This window comes from Macrobrachium nipponense, chromosome 11 (assembly GCF_015104395.2).
Source record: "Macrobrachium nipponense isolate FS-2020 chromosome 11, ASM1510439v2, whole genome shotgun sequence".
In the NCBI taxonomy this organism is placed as follows: Eukaryota; Metazoa; Arthropoda; class Malacostraca; order Decapoda; family Palaemonidae; genus Macrobrachium; species Macrobrachium nipponense.
Window position 1 is genome coordinate 105,845,262 of NC_061087.1, and position 19,111 is coordinate 105,864,372.

At 41.6% G+C, this 19,111-nt stretch overlaps 1 long non-coding RNA gene across 1 annotated transcript; it reads right to left on the reverse strand.

The window, feature by feature from the left end:
* Positions 1-2: 2 nt before the first annotated feature.
* LOC135210714 (uncharacterized) lies at positions 3-18,039 on the reverse strand. Its single transcript, XR_010313569.1, has 3 exons — positions 17,964-18,039; positions 1,783-1,889; positions 3-769 (listed from the first exon to the last, which is right to left on the reverse strand). It is a non-coding gene; the product is annotated as an uncharacterized LOC135210714 (long non-coding RNA).
* Positions 18,040-19,111: the final 1,072 nt, after the last annotated feature.

Genomic DNA, 19,111 nt, shown 5'->3' on the forward strand with positions numbered 1-19,111 from the left:
AGTAGCCTGGTTTGCATTTGGGTATATCATCAGTTTATGTATCTTGTCAACTGATCACAACACCTTCCATGGGAAGCGGTTGACCTGTTAACCCGCACCGGAAACTCATGACTTCCGAGCCGGCGGACTACGTATTCATTTTATGTGTAAATCGCTGAGATAGCTAGTGTTTCGCTATCGACACGATGCCTTGTATTATTAGTTCTCTTCTAGTTACGAAACGGAGCGGTCATCTGACCAAACCATCTCTCTAGTGATGGAGTTGAGAAATAAAGCTGTTAAGATTTCAACTTCCTCCGTTTGAATCATCTCCCTTATTCTAAAGAAGAACCAACTAGATATCACGTCTACGAGATGAGAGGCAGAACCACAATGCTTACGAATAACAGTCGTAAGAAAAGACACACAATCTTTCGCTAAAGCGGAAGATAAGACATACATAACTACTTGATAGTTGATTTAAACTAAGAAGTTTACAATAAAGCCTGTGCATCCTAATACGTATATAGCAAGTTGTCATATAACCTTTATATTAATCCTTTTCCAGCCACAGTAACTTGAAGTGTTTGTTTTGTAAAAATTCCATCTGGTAGTACATCGTCGTCTTCTGCCTTGTTGTTGTTCATGATTAAGCTGGCGTTATGCCAGCAAGGACTCTTGTTCATAGAGCAGCCTGTAAACTCGCTCTGCCTGCTTTCTCACCTTCAGAATCCCTCTGAACCTTTTTTGTTTTCTTTCACTTCCCTCAGAAGGTACTTTAGCAATGAGCCTGGAAGAAAAAAAAATCGTTAGATTGAACATACCTTGAAATAATAAATAGTCTAAGCATATAGTTTAAACCTTCCCCAAATGAACGTACCCCCTGGCAATACGAAGAATGTAGTATGATATGTATGGAACACAAGTGACACTGAATAAAATGGGCAGAAAAAATGAAAAATAATATTTTAGGTAACTAATAAAAAAAAATATACGTTATATCCTTAGAAAGGTCAGCCTGGAAAGTCATTTGTAAAGGGTTCAGTACAATGCTACAGAATCAGTCAATTCCAATTCCTTTTACAACATGACATTCTGCACAAATGGTTTTATTTTTTATTGCATCGTTGCCAAACTCGCCAGATGACGACGTCACACTTATCAGAGGGTTAAATCAATTAAGATTCTTAATGCCCTTCTGTAGGGTTACGCAATAACTTGTTACCTCGAATGTCAGTTGGTTACAGAAAGCTTAAAGCAAATCAGATTGTTGTGAATTGTACAAAAGGGTAAGTGTGATCTTTCAAGTCTTTCAAGTCCCTCGCTCGCCCCCCCCCCCCCCCCCCTCAAAAACTGTTCCATTTTTCTCACAGATTTAATCATTAAACCAGTGTCAAAAGTTATGAATACCACCTGAGACTACTAAAATATCGGACCTTACACTTTTTATTCTGGGTTTCTGAGGAAACCAACATTTGTCTGAAATACTGAAAGTGAAAGGAAAAACTAATACCGTGAATGCTTTGGAGGATGCAATATTTATATCAGTGCGCATTATCATGCAATCTCTAACCTTTATAATGAGAACATTACCCTCTATTCCACTGAAAACTAGGTCAGTGAACAAAAATTAACTACAACCGTTTATATTGTCGCTATTTTCTGATACATTGTACATAGGCTGCGTGCTTCAGCATTGACTTGGAAAGAGAGAGAGAGAGAGAGAGAGAGAGAGAGAGAGAGAGAGAGAGAGAGAGAGAGAGAGAGAGAGAGAGAGAGAAAATGCGCAATGCAATTCCTTACCATTCACGAGTGATGGCCAAAGGATGTTATTTTCTTAGGAAAAAACTTGACTTCAAGCTGCTTTGTCGTGGATCTAACGTGATCAACCGGTTGAAAAACCCAGACACCTATGAACAAAATATCCTGTATTAGTAAGGAGTCGGTTAAATTTACCCTCAACACTAACAGAAAGATGGAACCCAGTGTACTGTGTAGAGGCTAAAAATCTCGACTCATGAAGCAGCAGGAAGTCTATGCAGTGAATGGACAGACTTAGACACAAACGCCTGTCATTTCTGGAATACTCAAGAACACCACGATGCCTGAAACTGTATCTAATTATAGTTGTCCCGACCCCTTTAAGAACTTGGCTCTGTTTTACACCTGAGAAGAATCTGTTATCTATTTATCTATGCGTGTAGCCTTTGGCGGAACAGTCAAGTTTGCTTGATGTACATTACGTGTGATGAACGCAGAATCAAGTAATTAAAGAACTACATATAGAAGGGGGTATTATTTAAACGAAAATCCAGTATAAAAGGAAGAATTATATATAGAAGGGTTGTCATTTACACGAAAATCAGGTAAAAAGGAAGAACTATATATAGAAAGGGGTGTCATTTACACGAATATCAGGTAAAAAAGGAAGAACTATATACAGAAAGTGGTGTCATTTACACGAAAAACTGGTAAGAAAGGAAGAACTATAATATACAGATAGGGGTGTCATTTACACGAAAACATCACTGAACTTCGCTAACGTAATAAGGGGGCTAGATTGTAGGTAGCACAGCAGTAGTATTAAAGGTGAATTCATATCATATATAACCCTCTAGCCACTATAATACATATCGAGGAAGTACAGAAATAATGTGATGTATTAACAACGAGATGTTGAGTCTTTTAGTAACTATGGTCTCTACCTCTGGTTTACCAAGCAACGAATGTCAGAGTGGACGCTTCCATGGGGAACAACAGTTAATTAGCTCAAGAAACAGCTCGGTTTTTTGTTCGGTTTTTTTATATATAAACATTACATAGAACGGCTATTTTAATCGACAGGGTTTGTAAACAAATCAGAGGCGTAGCATGAATATCCTTATGAAATATATTCAGTACCACAAAATTAATATTCAGCTTGAAACCTGGATCAGAGTTCAAATGGGATGGTGTTTATAAGAATTTTCCTGACCCTAGTTTTGTTAGAATTGAACATAACACCCCCTAGTAAAAGGTTACAATCAGTACTGTGTAAATTTTGTTAAACTGCCCCCATCTCATGAATCATATATTTTTGTATGAACTATATATATAAAACCTTCATATATCTATAAACAATGTATAAAACTTTCATAAATTTATATACCGACATATCTAAACACTTCCTACATTTATGCAGAAACACATAAAACTTACACACATTTATATACGAACCTTCGTACATTTACATAGGAACTATATAAAAACCCTCCAAACATTTACATAGGAACTAAATATAAAACCTCCAAACGTTTACATAGGCACATCTAATAAAAGGAACCCATAAAAACGCCACAATGTAGAAAGTAAATACTATATTTCGGAGACCATTTCTAGCTCTCTTTGGGCAGAGAGAAGCATCTGATCTCTGAAATATAGAACTTACTTTCTACGTTTATGCGTTTTTATGGGCTCGTTTTATTAGATATAATTCTGTTTTAACAATATAATTCACGGTCATATAAAACCTTAATACAGTTATTCAGGAACTATATGTAAAACCTTTCACGTTTCCTACTAAATGTGAATATATTTGCTCGCGTATCGACCTTAGGTCATAGACAGATGAAAGGGCCTGTTTTTTAAGATCTTATCATAGGTCTAGAGCTCGGGTTGAATAGCACTCTACCCTCGACGTGTTGACATATTTTCATGCTAAAGTTGTTCCTGGTTGTTCCTCCTCCGTCGTTTTGATTCAAACTAATATCGTTTCAATACATCCATGAAGACGATCTGATACAGCCCAGTTCATTTCCACAAAAAGCAATTGAAACGCTAAAACTTACTTCTTGAAACATTTACAAGTATCTTTATCAAAACTGTCTCGCTGACGTTACATTTATGGACACGTATCTGACATACAAACAAGAGCCTCTTACAACTAGAATTAAGCTTACATAATTCATATATCTTGTATGTTTTACAACTTTCATAAATTACCCTTTAGTTCTTCTGAATTGCTTTTTAGTTTTAATAATTTCGCAAATCTAAACTTCCAAGAGTATAATTAATCTATTGACCTCGTGATCTTATTTAATCCACAAAACAAAACCAAGTACTAAATAACACGCTTTCAGCAAAGTGGTTCTCAAAGACTAACTGACGACAAAATTTGTTCCAAAGACGAATGTCGTACTTACACTGATTACCACAAAACAATAATCTTAAAAAACAAACAGCGTAGCAAATTTAGCCTCCTTGAGTAACATTGCGTTCCCTGTTAAGCAACTGGGTTTACTTTTTTTATCAAGTGCCGTATCTGACCTTAAAAAGATTTGAAAATTAGAAGTGTTTTGTTACAAGCGGTGGCCTCAGTTGTTTAAAACCGTTACGTTTTTTCCTCCTTTCCTTTTTTGAAACATAATGACTTGACAGAGCTAACGAAATGCCGGAGTTGTATCGAATTGCCTTAATGGATGTATGTATTGAAACAAATTGAATCGAAGTGGCCCTAGCCCTTGACGAGAAATGTCTGTAAAAAAATATATATTTATATTAATTTCTTATGAGGAAAAAGGGTCAGTTATAAAAAAAATAGAGATTAATAAGTCTCCAATTACATAGGTTTTCGACTATGGTATCCTATAATTTATGTACATATGTGTCAATGATAATCACTAGTCATTTGCAATGTTGCACAATCACTTCAGCACTGCTTACAAAAAGTTTTTAAACAAATTTCTTGTCTATTGTACATAACAGCAACATGGACCTTTCTTCAAGTCCCCCTTCGCCCCTCCCCTTGCACAAACAAAAGAAAAATCCAATGCTGCCTCCACTAAGTAAAAAGTTATCTACCATCCTGGAGACTTCCATGCAGCCTCCATACGTAGTTATCTGGTGACCTGGAGACCCAAGGCTGCCTCCATAAGTAGCTATCTAATCCCTGAGAATTCATGTGCCTCCACTAAGTAGTTATCTGTGACCTGGAGACTCCAAGGCTGCTCACCTAAGTTAGGGTTATCCTGTGACCTGGGAGACTCCAATGCTGCCTCCCCACAAGTAAGGTTATTACAATCCCTGGAGGACCTCCAATGCTGGGGGGGGGGGGATGCCTCCCATTAAGTAGTTATTCTGTGTCCTGGAGACTCCAATTGCTGCCTCCATAAGTAGTTATCTGTGAACCTGGAGACTCCAATTGCTGCCCAAATCCACTAAGTAAGTTTATCTACCATCCCTGGTGACTCCAAGGCTGCATCCATAAGTAGTTATCGTGACCTGGAGACTCCAATGCTGCCTCCACTAAGGATTATCTACATCCTGGAGACTCCAATGCTGCCTCCACAATTAGTTATCTGTGACCTGGAGACTCAATGCTGCCTCCCACTAAGTAGCTATCTACATCCCTTGGAGGGACTCAATGCTGCCTCCATTAAGTAGTTATCTGTGTCCTGGAGACTCCAATGCTGCCTCCACTAGTAGTTATCTGTGAACTGGAGACTCCAATGCTGCCTCCACTAAGTGTTATCTACATCCCTGGAGACTCCAATGCTGCCTCATAAGAGGTTATCTGTGTCCTGGAGACTCCAATGCTGCCTCACTAAGTAGTTATCGGTCTGACCTGGAGACTCAATGCGCCTCCACTAAGTAGTTATCTACATCCCTGGAGACTCAAATGCCGCCTCCACTAAGTAGTTATCTGTGACTGGAGACTCCAATGCGGCCTCCACTAAGTAGTTATCTGTGACCTGCAGACTCCAAGCTGGCCTCCACTAAGTAGTTATCTGTGACCTGGAGACTCCAATGTGCTCCACTAAGTAGTTACTCTACATCCCTGGAGACTCCAATGCTGCCTCCACTAAGTAATTATCTTGTGACCTGGAGACTCCAATGCTGCCTCCTATAAGTAGTTTATCTGTGACCTGGAGACTCCAATGCTGCTCCACTAAGTATGTATGTACATCCCTGGAGCCTCAATGCGCCTCCCACTTAAGTCGTTATTGTTGGACCTGACGACTCCAATGCCTGCCTCCACTAAGTAGTTATCTTGACCTGCACAGACTCCAATGCTGCCTCCATAGTAGTATTCTGTGACCTGGTGATGACTCCAATGCTGCCTCCACTAAGTGTTATCTACATCATGGAGGACTTCAATGCTGCCTCCACTAAGTAATATCTGGACCCAGGAGACTCCAAGCGCCTCCACTAAGTAGTTATCTGTGACCTGGGGAAACTCCAATGCTGCCTCACTAAGTAGTTATCTGTGACCTGGAGACTCAATGCTGCCTCACTAAGTAGTTATCTACAATCCCGGAGACTTCATGGCAAGCCTCCATTAAGTAGTTATACTGTGTCCTGGAGACTCCAAGCTGCCTCACTAAGTAGTTATCTTGACCTGGTGACTCCAATGCTGCCTCCACCTAAGTAGTTATCTACATCCCTGAGACTCCCAATGCTGCCTCCACTAAGATTATCTGTGACCTGGAGACTCCAACACAATGCTGGCCTGCCAATAAGTAGTTATCTGTGGAAACTGGAGTACTCCAACGCTTGCCTCACTAAGTAGTTATCTACATCCCTGGAAGACTCCCAATGCCGCACTCCACTAAGGTTAGTATCCTGGACCTGGAGACTTCCAATGCTGCCTTCCACTAAGTAGTTATCTACATCCCTGGAGACCCCAATGCGTGGACCTCCACCTAAGGTAGTTATCTGTGGACCAAGGAGACTCCAAAATACTGCCCTTCCACTAAGTAGTTATCTCGTGACCTGAGGACTTCCAATGCTTGCCTCCACTAAGTAGATATTTGTCGATCTGGAGACTCCAAATGCTGCCTCCACCTAAGGTAAGTATCCCTGTGAACCTGGAGACTCCAAGGCTGCTACACTAAGTAGTTCATATTACCATAACTGGAGACCCTCCAATGGCAGCCTTCCACTAAGAGTTATCCTGTGAACCTGGAGACCTCAATACTGCCCTCCTACTAAAGTAGTTATCTGTGTACCTGGAGACTCCCAATTGCGGCCTCCACTAAGTAGTTATCTGTGACCAGGAGACCTTCAACACTGCCTTCCACTAAGTTTAGTTATCTGTTGACCTGGAGACCCAATGCCCACCTCCACTAGAGTTCTCTACATCCCTGGAAGACTCCAATGCGCCTCCACTAAGTAGTTATCTACATACACTGGGAGAACTCCAATGCTAGCCTCCACTAAGCAGTTATCTACATCCCTGGAGACTCCAATGCAGCCCCAACTAGTAGTTTATTCTGTGACCTGGAGACTCCAATGGCTCGCCTCCACAAGTCGTAGTTATCTGTGACCTGGAGACTCCAATGCTTGCCTCCACTAAGTAGTTATCTACAATCCCATGGAGACTCCAATGGGCAGCCTCCACTAACTAGTTGATCTGTGACCTGGAGAATCCAAAATGCAGCCCTTCCACTAAGTAGTTATCTACATCCCTGTGGAGACTCCAATGCACCTCCACTAGTAGTTATCTGTGACCTGGGGAGACTGCCAATCTGCCCTCCACTAGTAGTTATCCTGTGACCCTGGAGACCTCCAATGCTGCGTCCACCTTTAAGTAGTTATATGTGACCACGAGAACTCCAATACTGCCTCCATAGTAATTATCTGTGAACCTGGGAGACTCCAATGCATCTCCACTTAGTAGTTTCCTACCATCCCTGTAGACGTCCAATTTCGCCTCCACTAAGTAGTTCTCTACATCCCGGAGAAGACTCCAATGCAGCCTACACTAAGGTAGTTAATCTACCAATCCCTGGAGACTCCAATGCCCACCCGCCACGTGATTAGTATAATCCTGTGATCTGAAGACTTCCACTTGCTGCCTCCACTAAGTAGTTAATCTGTAACTGGGACCTCCATGGCTGCCTCCACTAGTAGTTATCCTTACCAATCCCTGGAGACTTTCCAATGCCAGCCTTCCACCTACGTTAAGTTATCTGTTGACCTTGAGACTCCATACTGCCTCCCTAAGTAGTTATCCTGGTGAACCTGGAGACCTCCAATGCGGCCTCACTAAGTATTATCCTTTGACCTGGAAGACTCCAATCCAATGCTGCCCTCTACCACTAAAGTATTATCTACATCCCTGAGACTCCAATGCAGCCTCCTAAGTATTCTCTACTCCCTGGCGACTCCAAATGCAGCCTCCACTAACTAGTTATCCTGTGGACCTGGAGACTCCAATGCTGCCATCCACTAAGTATTATCTACATCCCTGGAGACTCCAATGCAGCCTCACTAAGTAGTTATCTGGACCTTGGAGACTCCCCATGCAAGCCTCCACTAAGTATTATCTACATCACCCTGAGACTCCATGCAGCCTCCCTAAGTAGTTATCTACATCCCTGTTAGAACTCCAATCAGCCTCCACTAATTATTTATCTACATCCCTGGTGACGTCCATGCACCCACCAACGCTAAGTATTTATCTGTGACCTGGAGACTCCAATGCGGCCTCCACTAAGTAGTTATCTGTGACCTGGAGACTCCAATGCAGCCTCCACTAAGTAGCTTTATCTGTGACCTTGAGACTCCAATGCAGCCTCCACTAAGTAGTTATCTGTGACCTGGAGACTCCATGCTGCCTCCACTACGTAGTTATCTGTGACCTGGAGACTCCAATACTGCCTCCTACTAAGTAGTTATCTGTGACCATGAAGACTCCATGCTGCCTCCGAGCTAGTAGTTTATCTGTGAAAACCTGAGACTCCAATCTGCCTCCAGTAAGTAGTATCTTACATCCCTGGAGCTCCAATGCAGCCTCCACTAAGTAGTTATCTGTGACCTGGAGACTCCAATACTGCCTCCACTAAGTAGTTATCTGTGACCTGAGATCCAATGCTGCCTCCACCTAATTAGTTATTGTGACCTGGAGACTCCAATCTGCCTCCATAATAGTTATCTACATCACTGGAGACTTCAATGCAGCCTCCACTAAGTAGTTATCTGTGCCTGAGACTCCAATGCTGCCTCCCTAATTAGTTATCTGTGACCTGGAGACTCCAATTGCTGCCTCCACTAAGTCGTTATCCGACAATCCCTGGAGACTCCAATGCTGCCTCCACTAAGTAGTTATCTGTGACCTGGAGACTCCAATGCTGCCTCCCCTAAGTATTTCTACTCCCGTAGACTCAATGCAGCTCCACTAAGTAGTTCTCTGTTGACCGGGAGGTGTGATTACTCCATGCAGACCTCCACTAAGTAGTTATTCTGTGACCTGGAGACTCCAATACTGCCTCCACTAAGTAGTTTTATCTGACCTGACCTGACTCAATGCTGCCATCCACTAGTATTTATCTGTGACCTGGATACTCCATGCTGCTCCACTAATAGTTATCTGTGACCTGGAGACTCCAATGCTGCCTCCACTAAGTAGTTATCTGTGACCTGGAGACTCCAATGCTGCCTCCACTAGTAGTTTATCTGTGACCTGGAGACTCCAATGCAGCTCCACTAAGTGTTATCTGTGACCTGAGACTCCAATGCTGCCTCCACTAAGTAGATTATCTGTGGATTTCCCTGGAGACTCCAATGCTTGCCTCCACTAAGTAGTTATCTGTGACCTGGAGAACTCCCAATGCTGCCTCCACTAAGTAGTTTATCTACATCCCTGAGACTCCACTGCAGCCTCCACTAAGTAGTTATCTGTGACCTGGAGACTCCAATGCTGCCCTCCACTTAAGTAGTTATCTGTGACCTGATTGAGACTCCAATGCTGCCTCCACTAAGTAGTTATCTGTGACCTGGAGACTCCATGCTGCCTCCACTAAGTAGTTTATCTGTGACCTGAGACTCCAATGGCGTGCTCCACTAGTAGTTTATCTGTGACCTGGAGACTCCAATGCTGCCTCCACTAAGTAGTTATCTACATCCCTGGAGACTCCAAGCTACTGCCTCCATAAAGTAGTTTATTCTGTGACCTGGAGACTCCAATGCTGCCTCCACTAAGTAGTTATCTACATCCCTGGAGGACTCCATGCTTGCCTCCACTAAGTAGTTATCTGTGACCCTGGATGCTCCAATGGCTGCCCCCTTCCACTAAGTAGTTTTATCTAATGGACCTGGGGAACTCCACCTGCAAGCCTCCACCTAGTAGTTTCTGTGACCTGGAGAACTCCAATGCCTTGCCTCCAAGTAAGTAGTGTATCTACATCCCTGGAGTACCCCCAATTGCAAGCCTCCCACTTTAAGTAGTTATCGCTGACCTGGATGAACCTCCCAATATCTGGCCTCCGACCTAAGTTAGTTAATCTGTGACCTGGAAGACCTCCCCAATGCTGCCTCCACTAAGCTAGTTATCTGTGACCTGGAGACTCCAATGCTGCCTCCAGTAAAGTAGTTATCTAACACTCCTGGAGACTTTCAATTTGCAGCCTCCACTAAGTTAGTCTATCCTGGTGACCTGGAGACTCCCAATGCTGCCTCCACAAAGTAGCCTTACTGTGAACCTTGGAGACTGCCAATGCGTTGCCTCCACTTTAAGTAAGTTATCTGTGACTGGAGACCTCCAATGCTGCCTTCCACTAGAAGTTAGTTAATCTTGTGACTGAAAGGACTCCAATGCAAGCCTCCTAAGTTAACGTCTATCTGTTGACCTGGAGACTCCATGCTGCTCCCACCTAAGGCTACTATCTGTGACCTGAGACCCAATACTGCCTCATTAAGTAGTTATCTGTGACCCCCATGGAGACTCCAATGCTGCTCCACTAAGTAGTTTATCTACATCCCTGGAGACCTCCAATGCTGCCTCCACAAGTCGTTTACTCTGTGACCTCGGAGACTCAATGCTGCCCTCCCACTAAGTAAGTTATCTACATCGCTGGAGACCTCCCAATGCTGCCTCCACTAAAGTAGTTATCTGTGACCTGGAGCTCCAATACTCGCCCCACCTAAAGTAGTTTATCTGTGACCTGGAGACTCCACATGCTGCCTCCACTAAGGAGTTATCTGTGACCTTGAAACTCCAAATGCTGCCTCACTAAGTAGTTATCATGACCTGGAGACCTCCAATGCTCCTCCAGTCAAGTAGTATCTACATCCCTGGACGACTTCTATGCAGCCCTCCCATTAAGTAGTTACTTGTGTCCTGAGACCCAAATACTGCCTCCATAGTATTATCTGTGACCTGGAGACGTCCAATTGCTCGCTCCACTAAGTAGTTATCTACAATCCCTGCAGAGACTTCCAATGCAGCCTCCATTAGTAGTTATCTGTGACCCCTGGAGACTCCATTACTGGCCCCCACTATAGTAAGGTTCTCTGTGACTGCGAGACTCAGATCGCGCCTCCCACTAAGTAGCTTATCGGTAGCGAGGGTCCTGGAGACTCCAGATCTGCCTCCCACTAAAGTAGCTCTATCTGTGACCTGGAGACTCCAATACTGCCCATTCAAGTAGTTATCTGTGATCCCTGGAGACTCCAATGCTCGCCTCCACTAAGTAGTTCTCTGTGACCTGGAGACTCATGCTGACCTCCATAAGTAGTTACTGTGACCTGGACGACCCTCCAATGCTAGCACTCCACGAAGTAGTTATTACCCAATCCGGAGATTCAATGCAGCCTCCATAAGAGTTATTGTACCTGGAGACTCCAATACTGCCCCAACAAAGTTATCTGTGACCTGGAGAACCCAATGCTGCCTCCACAGTAAGTTATCTGTGACCTGGAAGACTCCAATGCTGCCTCCACTAAGTAGTTACTGTGACATGCGAGACTCCAAACTGCTGCTCACTAAGTAAGTTTCTACATCCCTGGAGACTCCAATGCTGCCCCCATTAAGTAGTTATCTTGTGACCTGGAACTCAATGCTGCCTCCACTAAGTATTATCCTGTGAACCTGGAGAATCCAATGCCTGCCTCCACTAAGTGGTTATCTGTTGAACCTGGAGACTCCAAATGCTGCCTCCACTAGTAGTTATTTACATCCTGGAGACTTCAATGCACCTCCATTAAGTAGTTATCTGTGACCTTGAGACTCCAATACTGCCCCCACTAAGTAGTTATCTGTGACCTGGAGACCTCCAGCGGCTCCCACTAAGTAGTTATCTGTGACCTGGAGACTCCCACTGCTGCCTCCACTAAGTAGTTATCTGTGACCTGGAGACTCCAATTCTGCTCCACTAAGTAGTTATCTACATCCTGGAGACTCCAATGCTGCCTCCATTAAGTATTTACCGTGACCTGGAGACTCCATGCTGCCTCCACTAAGTAGTTATCTACATCCCTGGAGACTTCAAAGGCAGCCTCCACTAAGTAGTTTATCTGTACCTGGAGACTCCAATGCTGCATCCACTAAGTAGTTATCTGTGACCTGAGACTCCATACTGCCTCCATAACTAGTATATCTGTGACCTGGAGACTCCATTACTGCTCCACTAAGTAGTTATCTGTGACCTGGAGACTCCAATGCTGCCTCCACTAAGTAGTTATCTGTGACCTGGAGACTCCAATACTGCCTCCACTAAGTAGTTATCTGTGACCTGGCCGACTCCAATTCTGCTCCACTAAGTAGTTATCTGTGACCTGGAGACTCCAATGCTGCCTCCACTAGTAGTTATCTGTGACTGGAGACTACCAAGGCTGCTCCACTAAGTAGTTATCTGTACCTGGACTCCATCTGGCCTCCACTAAGTAGTTATCTGTGACCTGGAGACTCCAATGCTGCCTCCACTAAGTAGTTATCTACATCCCTGGAGACTTCAATGCAGCCTCCATTAAGTAGTTATCTGTGTCCTGGAGACTCCAATGCTGCCTCCGCTAAGTAGTTATCTGTGACCTGGAGACTCCAATGCTGCCTCCACTAAGTAGTTATCTACATCCCTGGAGACTCCAATGCTGCCTCCACTAAGTAGTTATCTACATCCCTGGAGACTCCAATGCTGCCTCCACTAAGTAGTTATCTACATCCCTGGAGACTTCAATGCAGCCTCCATTAAGTAGTTATCTGTGACCTGGAGACTCCAATACTGCCTCCACTAAGTAGTTATCTATATCCCTGGAGACTTCATTACTGTCTCCGGTAAGTAGTTATCTATATCCCTGGAGACTCCAATGCTGTCTCCAGTAAGTAGTTATCCATATTCCATTTCTCTCAGTAAGTAGTTATCTACATTCATGGAGACTTCAGTGCTGCTCTCCAGTAAGTAGTTATCAATATTCCTGGAGACTTCAATATTTCTCTCCTATAAGTAGTTATTTACATTTATGGAGACTTCAATGCTTCTCTCCTGTAAGTAGCTATCCACATTCATGGAGACTTCAGTGCTGCTCTCCAGTAAGTAGTTATCCATATTCCTGGAGACTTCAATGCTCCTCTCCAGTAAGCAGTTATCCATATTCCTGGAGACTTCAATGCTCCTCTCCAGTAAGCAGTTATCCATATTCCTGGAGACTTCAATGCCTCTTTCCTGTAAGTAGTTATCTACATTCATTGAGACTTCAATGCTTCTCTCCAGTAAGTAGTTATCTACATTCATGGAGACTTCAATGCTGCCTCCAGTAAGTACTTATCCATATTCCTGGAGACTTTCAATGGAGAACCCTTTCCTCCAGTTAATCCAAGTTATCCTATTCCTGGGACTTCAATGCTCTCCTCCGTAAGTCAGTTTATCCATATTCTGGACTTCATGCCTCTTTTTCCTGTAGTAGTTTAACTACATCAATGAGACTTCAATGCTTCTCTCCAGTAAGTTGTTATCCATATTCATGGAGACTTCAATGCTGCCTCCAGTAAGTAGTTATCCATATTCCTGGAGACTTCAATGGTTCTCTCCAGTAAATAGTGATCTACATTCCTCGAGACTTCAATGCTTCTCTTCAGTAAGTAGTTATCGATATTCATGGAGACTTCAATGCTGCCTCCAGTAAGTACATAGTTATCAATATTCATGGAGACTTCAATGCTACTCCCTAGTAAGTAGTTATCCATATTCCTGCATATCTTCCTCTTTCCATTGATGCATTGTTTCATTAACTGGCCCACCTCAAAGTTTACCCAGCTTGATTGGCTGCATATTGATATATTTACCTGTCTAATAAGGGTTAAGTAGTTGTCCATATTTCTGGAGACTTCAATGCTGCTTGCTCTTCAGTAAGTAGTTATCTATATACCTGGAGACTTCAATGCAGAAGTGCTTAGTCTCTATTAACACATCAAATATATTGTGGCTTCAGATTAAATCATCAAGGACATAGAACCCTAGACTAAGTTAATGAGTCATTCAATGAATGTCCTGCTCAAGATGTAGGCCTAGGCCTAGGTCTAGGCCAAGGTCAGAAGAATCTGGCCTTTTAGTATCGAAACCAATGACATACATTATATAAATTGTGACCTTGGCCTAAATTTTCAAGGGCTGAAGACAGAGAGACTATGTCAGTTTCAGTCATGGTATTCCAATGTCAGACATAGGCCTAGGCTAAGGTCAGAAGAATCCACCCCCGTGGTCTCTACACTACTTTCAATGCAGTGTGTGTATGTAAAACGTCTATCACTTCTCATATGTAGGTTTGGTTGGCGTTGACCTGCTTAAGATGTTCATGATTGACAGGAAAAGCACCAAAAGAAGGAACAAAAAGTTTGTGCATCCTGTTGTTTTACTTTCAAAAACACTTTCATCTCATAATTATATCCTGAGCTGTCAGGAAGCTTTATCTGCATCTTATAAACATATATAATAGGTTGTAAAGATTTCATTGCTTCGAAAGGAAAATTAAGCTTGGTGAAATGCCAGTCAAATCAAATTTACGCAGAAAATTAAATAACAGGTTAATCATTTGTAGAAGCCTTTTGGCTACCACGTCAAGGGCAGCACTAAATTCTGTTAGACCTAAGCACTGCTGCTTTCTAATCATGAGGAGAATGAATGGGTTAGGTGCTATGACCAAACCAAAAGCCCCTCCCCAAAAAAAAAATCAAGAACAACAAACAAGATATTAGAATATCAAGGGTTGACCTTTAAGCAAAGGCAAACAGAACTTATTAGACAGCAGTTCCGGAGTTTTGAAAAAGAGGGGAAAGAATGGTCATGTGATCGTTGAAATTTTAGGATTACTGATTTTTCCACACCATATCTCGTCATGAGTGACCTGGGGGGTTGCAGGGCTACCTGAGGATGGAGGGAGGGTGGGACTAGAAGATAGGTAAGGGACGGGGGCGGGTGGCGGCTGGAGAATCAGTAATGGGGGTGGGGGAGCCGTTGGTTAAACTGACTCTCATTTAATTTGATCCTAACGATAAGGAAAGCAAAAATCGACACTGATGCTCTAATCAGGGAAGGGTCAGGATAATACAAAGCTGCAGTTACTGGAATCAGGAACAATACTCGTTAAACATGAAAAAGTATGAATAACAATTATAGTGGATGTAGCCAAATGAACTACATGTTCCCTTCAAGATTAGTTTGGTGCTCATTTTCACAAACAAAAAACTAATCAAATTCAGTTTCAATTAAAATTTTATTAAAAATTAAAATAAAATTAGTGCACAAGGACGCAAAATTAGCAAAATGTATCTTGAATTCATTAAACTGACAAATCCACGGGATCATAAATAGTCGACAAATTCGAGACTGAAGCGACAAGAAATCCAGTCACGAATCCCACGAGACAAAAGACTGAAATGATAACTCATATCGACTGCAAACTTCCTTTTTATCCACTCTTGGGTTGGTATATAAGGACCATCAGGGCGGTTAAGGTGTGTTACTACTCGGATGACTCGAGTTAAATACCGGCCAGGGAAATTTCCATCTAGGCTACTCTGGTGAGAAGTGGCTGAATAAAAAACAAGTTTGAGTGACACACTGGAGACATTAGTTCCTTTATATATCTGGTGGTCGATAATTTTTCTCCAAAGCCTTCCATATCCTAACCTGTCAATGACTATCATAATTACCTTTATGAAATTATATTTATAGGTCTTGGTATTTGAGGTTTATAATTTCATTACTTTATAGATGGATTGTGTAAATCCTAAGCGTATTTCCATTCAAATAACGTTCTGAAATTGACACCTAATAATGATCTACCATGAACAAAATTAGGATCCCAGCAAGCGCCTGCACAGCCACACCTGAATGGAACAAAGGTTGACGATTATGATTAATAAGGACTGAATATGATTTTTACCATTGCTGTTTTTATTGCTCTGTTACTATACTATTTTTCTATTTGTTTAACATCGACTCAGTTCACTGGTAATGTGAACTATTATTCGTATATCATTAACATATTGTCTACAGTAGGGATTAGAAAATATGAACATTGGCATCAATAGCTCGACCATTCACATCCGTCGTTACAAGACAAACAGGCTGCATTGCTGTTACTAGACCATTATCTGGAACAGAAGGGGACGGGGTAAAGGAACACTTTGAGGCAACTGTACCATCCGCCAATATGAATCCATGGTCAAGAGAATTATTTCTAAAAAGCTTAACTAGATGTAGAGCATCCGCAAACACGTATAGTATTTGCTGTTGTCCATTGGATTAATAAAGGACCTTCCTCGTGGTAGCCTAGGGCGAGGTTGAGTTGACGTCACGCTCTCGACCTGACAGAAGCTTATTTTGGGTCAGCGCTGACAAGACCTCCTATACTCTTTGGACCTTGAGTTGAACAATATTAACAAAATAGTAAATGCAAGAACAAAGCTTTTCACATTAAAACTTAGCACAAATGATTAACAAATTCATTCGTCATTGCGGTGATACACAGCTAACTTGATGTAGAGGGAGGTAGCGTTTATACTTTTTAGGAATAATGAATGAATGATTTTAAGTTATCGTGCGTCGTGGTATTGTTGAGGAGAAAAGAAGAGGCAGTAAAATCTTTACTATATAATGTGTACGTAAAAGCAGTACCAATTCACAAAAAATTATATCTAACAATGATAAAACATGAAAACAAATGCAACACGGTAAAAAAAAACGCTTGCTCGAGTCAGTGTTCGGTGAGAGAGAGAGAGAGAGAGAGAGAGAGAGAGAGAGAGAGAGAGAGAGAGAGAACGGCTCTGCTTACCATTGACTTATTAGCTGATCTGGGATGATTATTCCCTCATTTCTTTCACTCACACTCGATCTGTCCAAATCACTTATCTTTGTTGCGGTAAAATACCAATCTAGTGATAATTGCTTTTAACTATATTTTCACTACTGTAAAAGTAACTCGGCTCTGTAATAAACAAAGTGGCGCCGCTTTCAGCTTCTGCATGCCTTCGATTGTTTGTTTAAACGGCTTCCTTGCGAAAAGTTATTTTATTTCTCTTTCCTTTTCTTGCATTCTTGACTTATTACTTATTTATTTGTAAAATCCTCATGTTCGTTTTAAAAGTCTGCCGTTTTCCAACAGTAAGTTGATGTATTGTGGCATAATTAATCTATTTCGTGCACTTAAGAACCAAGTGTAAACACGCTGATTTCTCTCTCTCTCTCTCTCTCTCTCTCTCCTCTCTCTCTCTCTCTCTCTCTCTCTCTCTCTCTCAGACAATCCGACACACACACACTATCGATTCATTTAATTATCTTTGTACCTAATGTGAATAGAATGTATTTTGTTATCAACCTTTGCATACTGCAATCAATTCGGTTTGCTCAAGAGGGTTCCCGTCTCTCCTTCCTCCATCCCCCAGCCGGCCGGCGCCGTTTTTACCAAACAGTTCGTAAATCGTACACAGAAAAAATAAAATTTATAAAATTTTACTTCATATAAAGTACTGTTTCATTACTTTACACTCTTGATTTAACTTTTGAACACATTAATAATAGAAAAAATGTGAAAAGGGGGAATTTTTGGGTTGGCTGGAACGAATTATCCTGATTCCCTTTATTTCTTATGGGGATATTTGTTTCATATTTCGAACAAATCGTACTTCGAACAGCCCTCTGGAACGGATTAAGTTCGAAATACGAGGTACTACTGTACCTATTTACCACTGACTGGATTGAAAACTGGGAAAATATGTTACATTTCCTTACCTTTCAAGAATAATTGGCCAAAGGATGACATTTCCGTAGCAATATCTTAAGACTTCAGACGTGATAACTCGTCATAACGCCCAGTGACCTAGGAAACCAGGTTTTATTATTAGTACAGTGTTAACTGAATTTAACCCTATCGCTGACAAAGGATTAAGACCTAATGTGGTATTTGGAGGCTAAAAATCTCGACAAAAGCAGCAGCAAGTCTATTTAGTGAATGAACAGATCTAGTAGACACAAGTGCTTGCTTGTCATTTCTGGAACACTCAGGAACACAACTACGCCTAAAACCTTGACCTAATCATGCTATCCCGACTTTCTTCGGAGCTCTATTTCATATACGAAAGGCAATGAGTCAGGTATCATGTAGTACCTATGCATAGTACAGCTTGGATGAAGAGTCAAGCTTGCTGAACACAGATAAAAACAGAATCAAGTTAAAAGGATGAATGAACTCTGCAAGAAGTTTCACAAAACAAAATAACTTTACTATTAGTTGTGTGATATGGGCTTAGGAGAAACTAAGTCTATACCTTTTAGCCAATATGATGGATGATGGAGAGCAGGTAGTATTGTGATATATCTGATATATCTTAATAACAAGATGCTCGGAATTTTTCAGTGATTAACTAAGGTCTGATAAACCTCTGGTTTATCAGACAAAGAATTTGAGACATGATACCTTCACGAGGAACATCATTTAACAACCTTAAGAAACTAGTTTAGCTTCTATTTTGCGGACATTACATACCAGTGCCTCACCAACCTATTATTAATTGACAGGTTTTGTAAACAAATCAAAGGCATAGGACGAGTGTCCTTATGAAATGCATTCAGTACCACAAAACTAATTTTCAATGAGAAAAAGAATCAAAGCTTGAATGGAATGCTGACCCTATAATCGTACAATTTAACAAGACACTTCTCGTTTTAGGTTTAGACTTCAGTACTGTGTAAATTTAATTAACCTACCCCCACCCCTCCTCAAGGCTTTTTTTATATGGTAACAATTATATAGGAACTAAGTATATAGCCTTCATAATTTATATATGAACTATAAGACCTTTATACATTTATATATCAACTATATATAAAACCTTCTTGTATCTATATAGGAACTATATATATAAAAACCTTCATACATT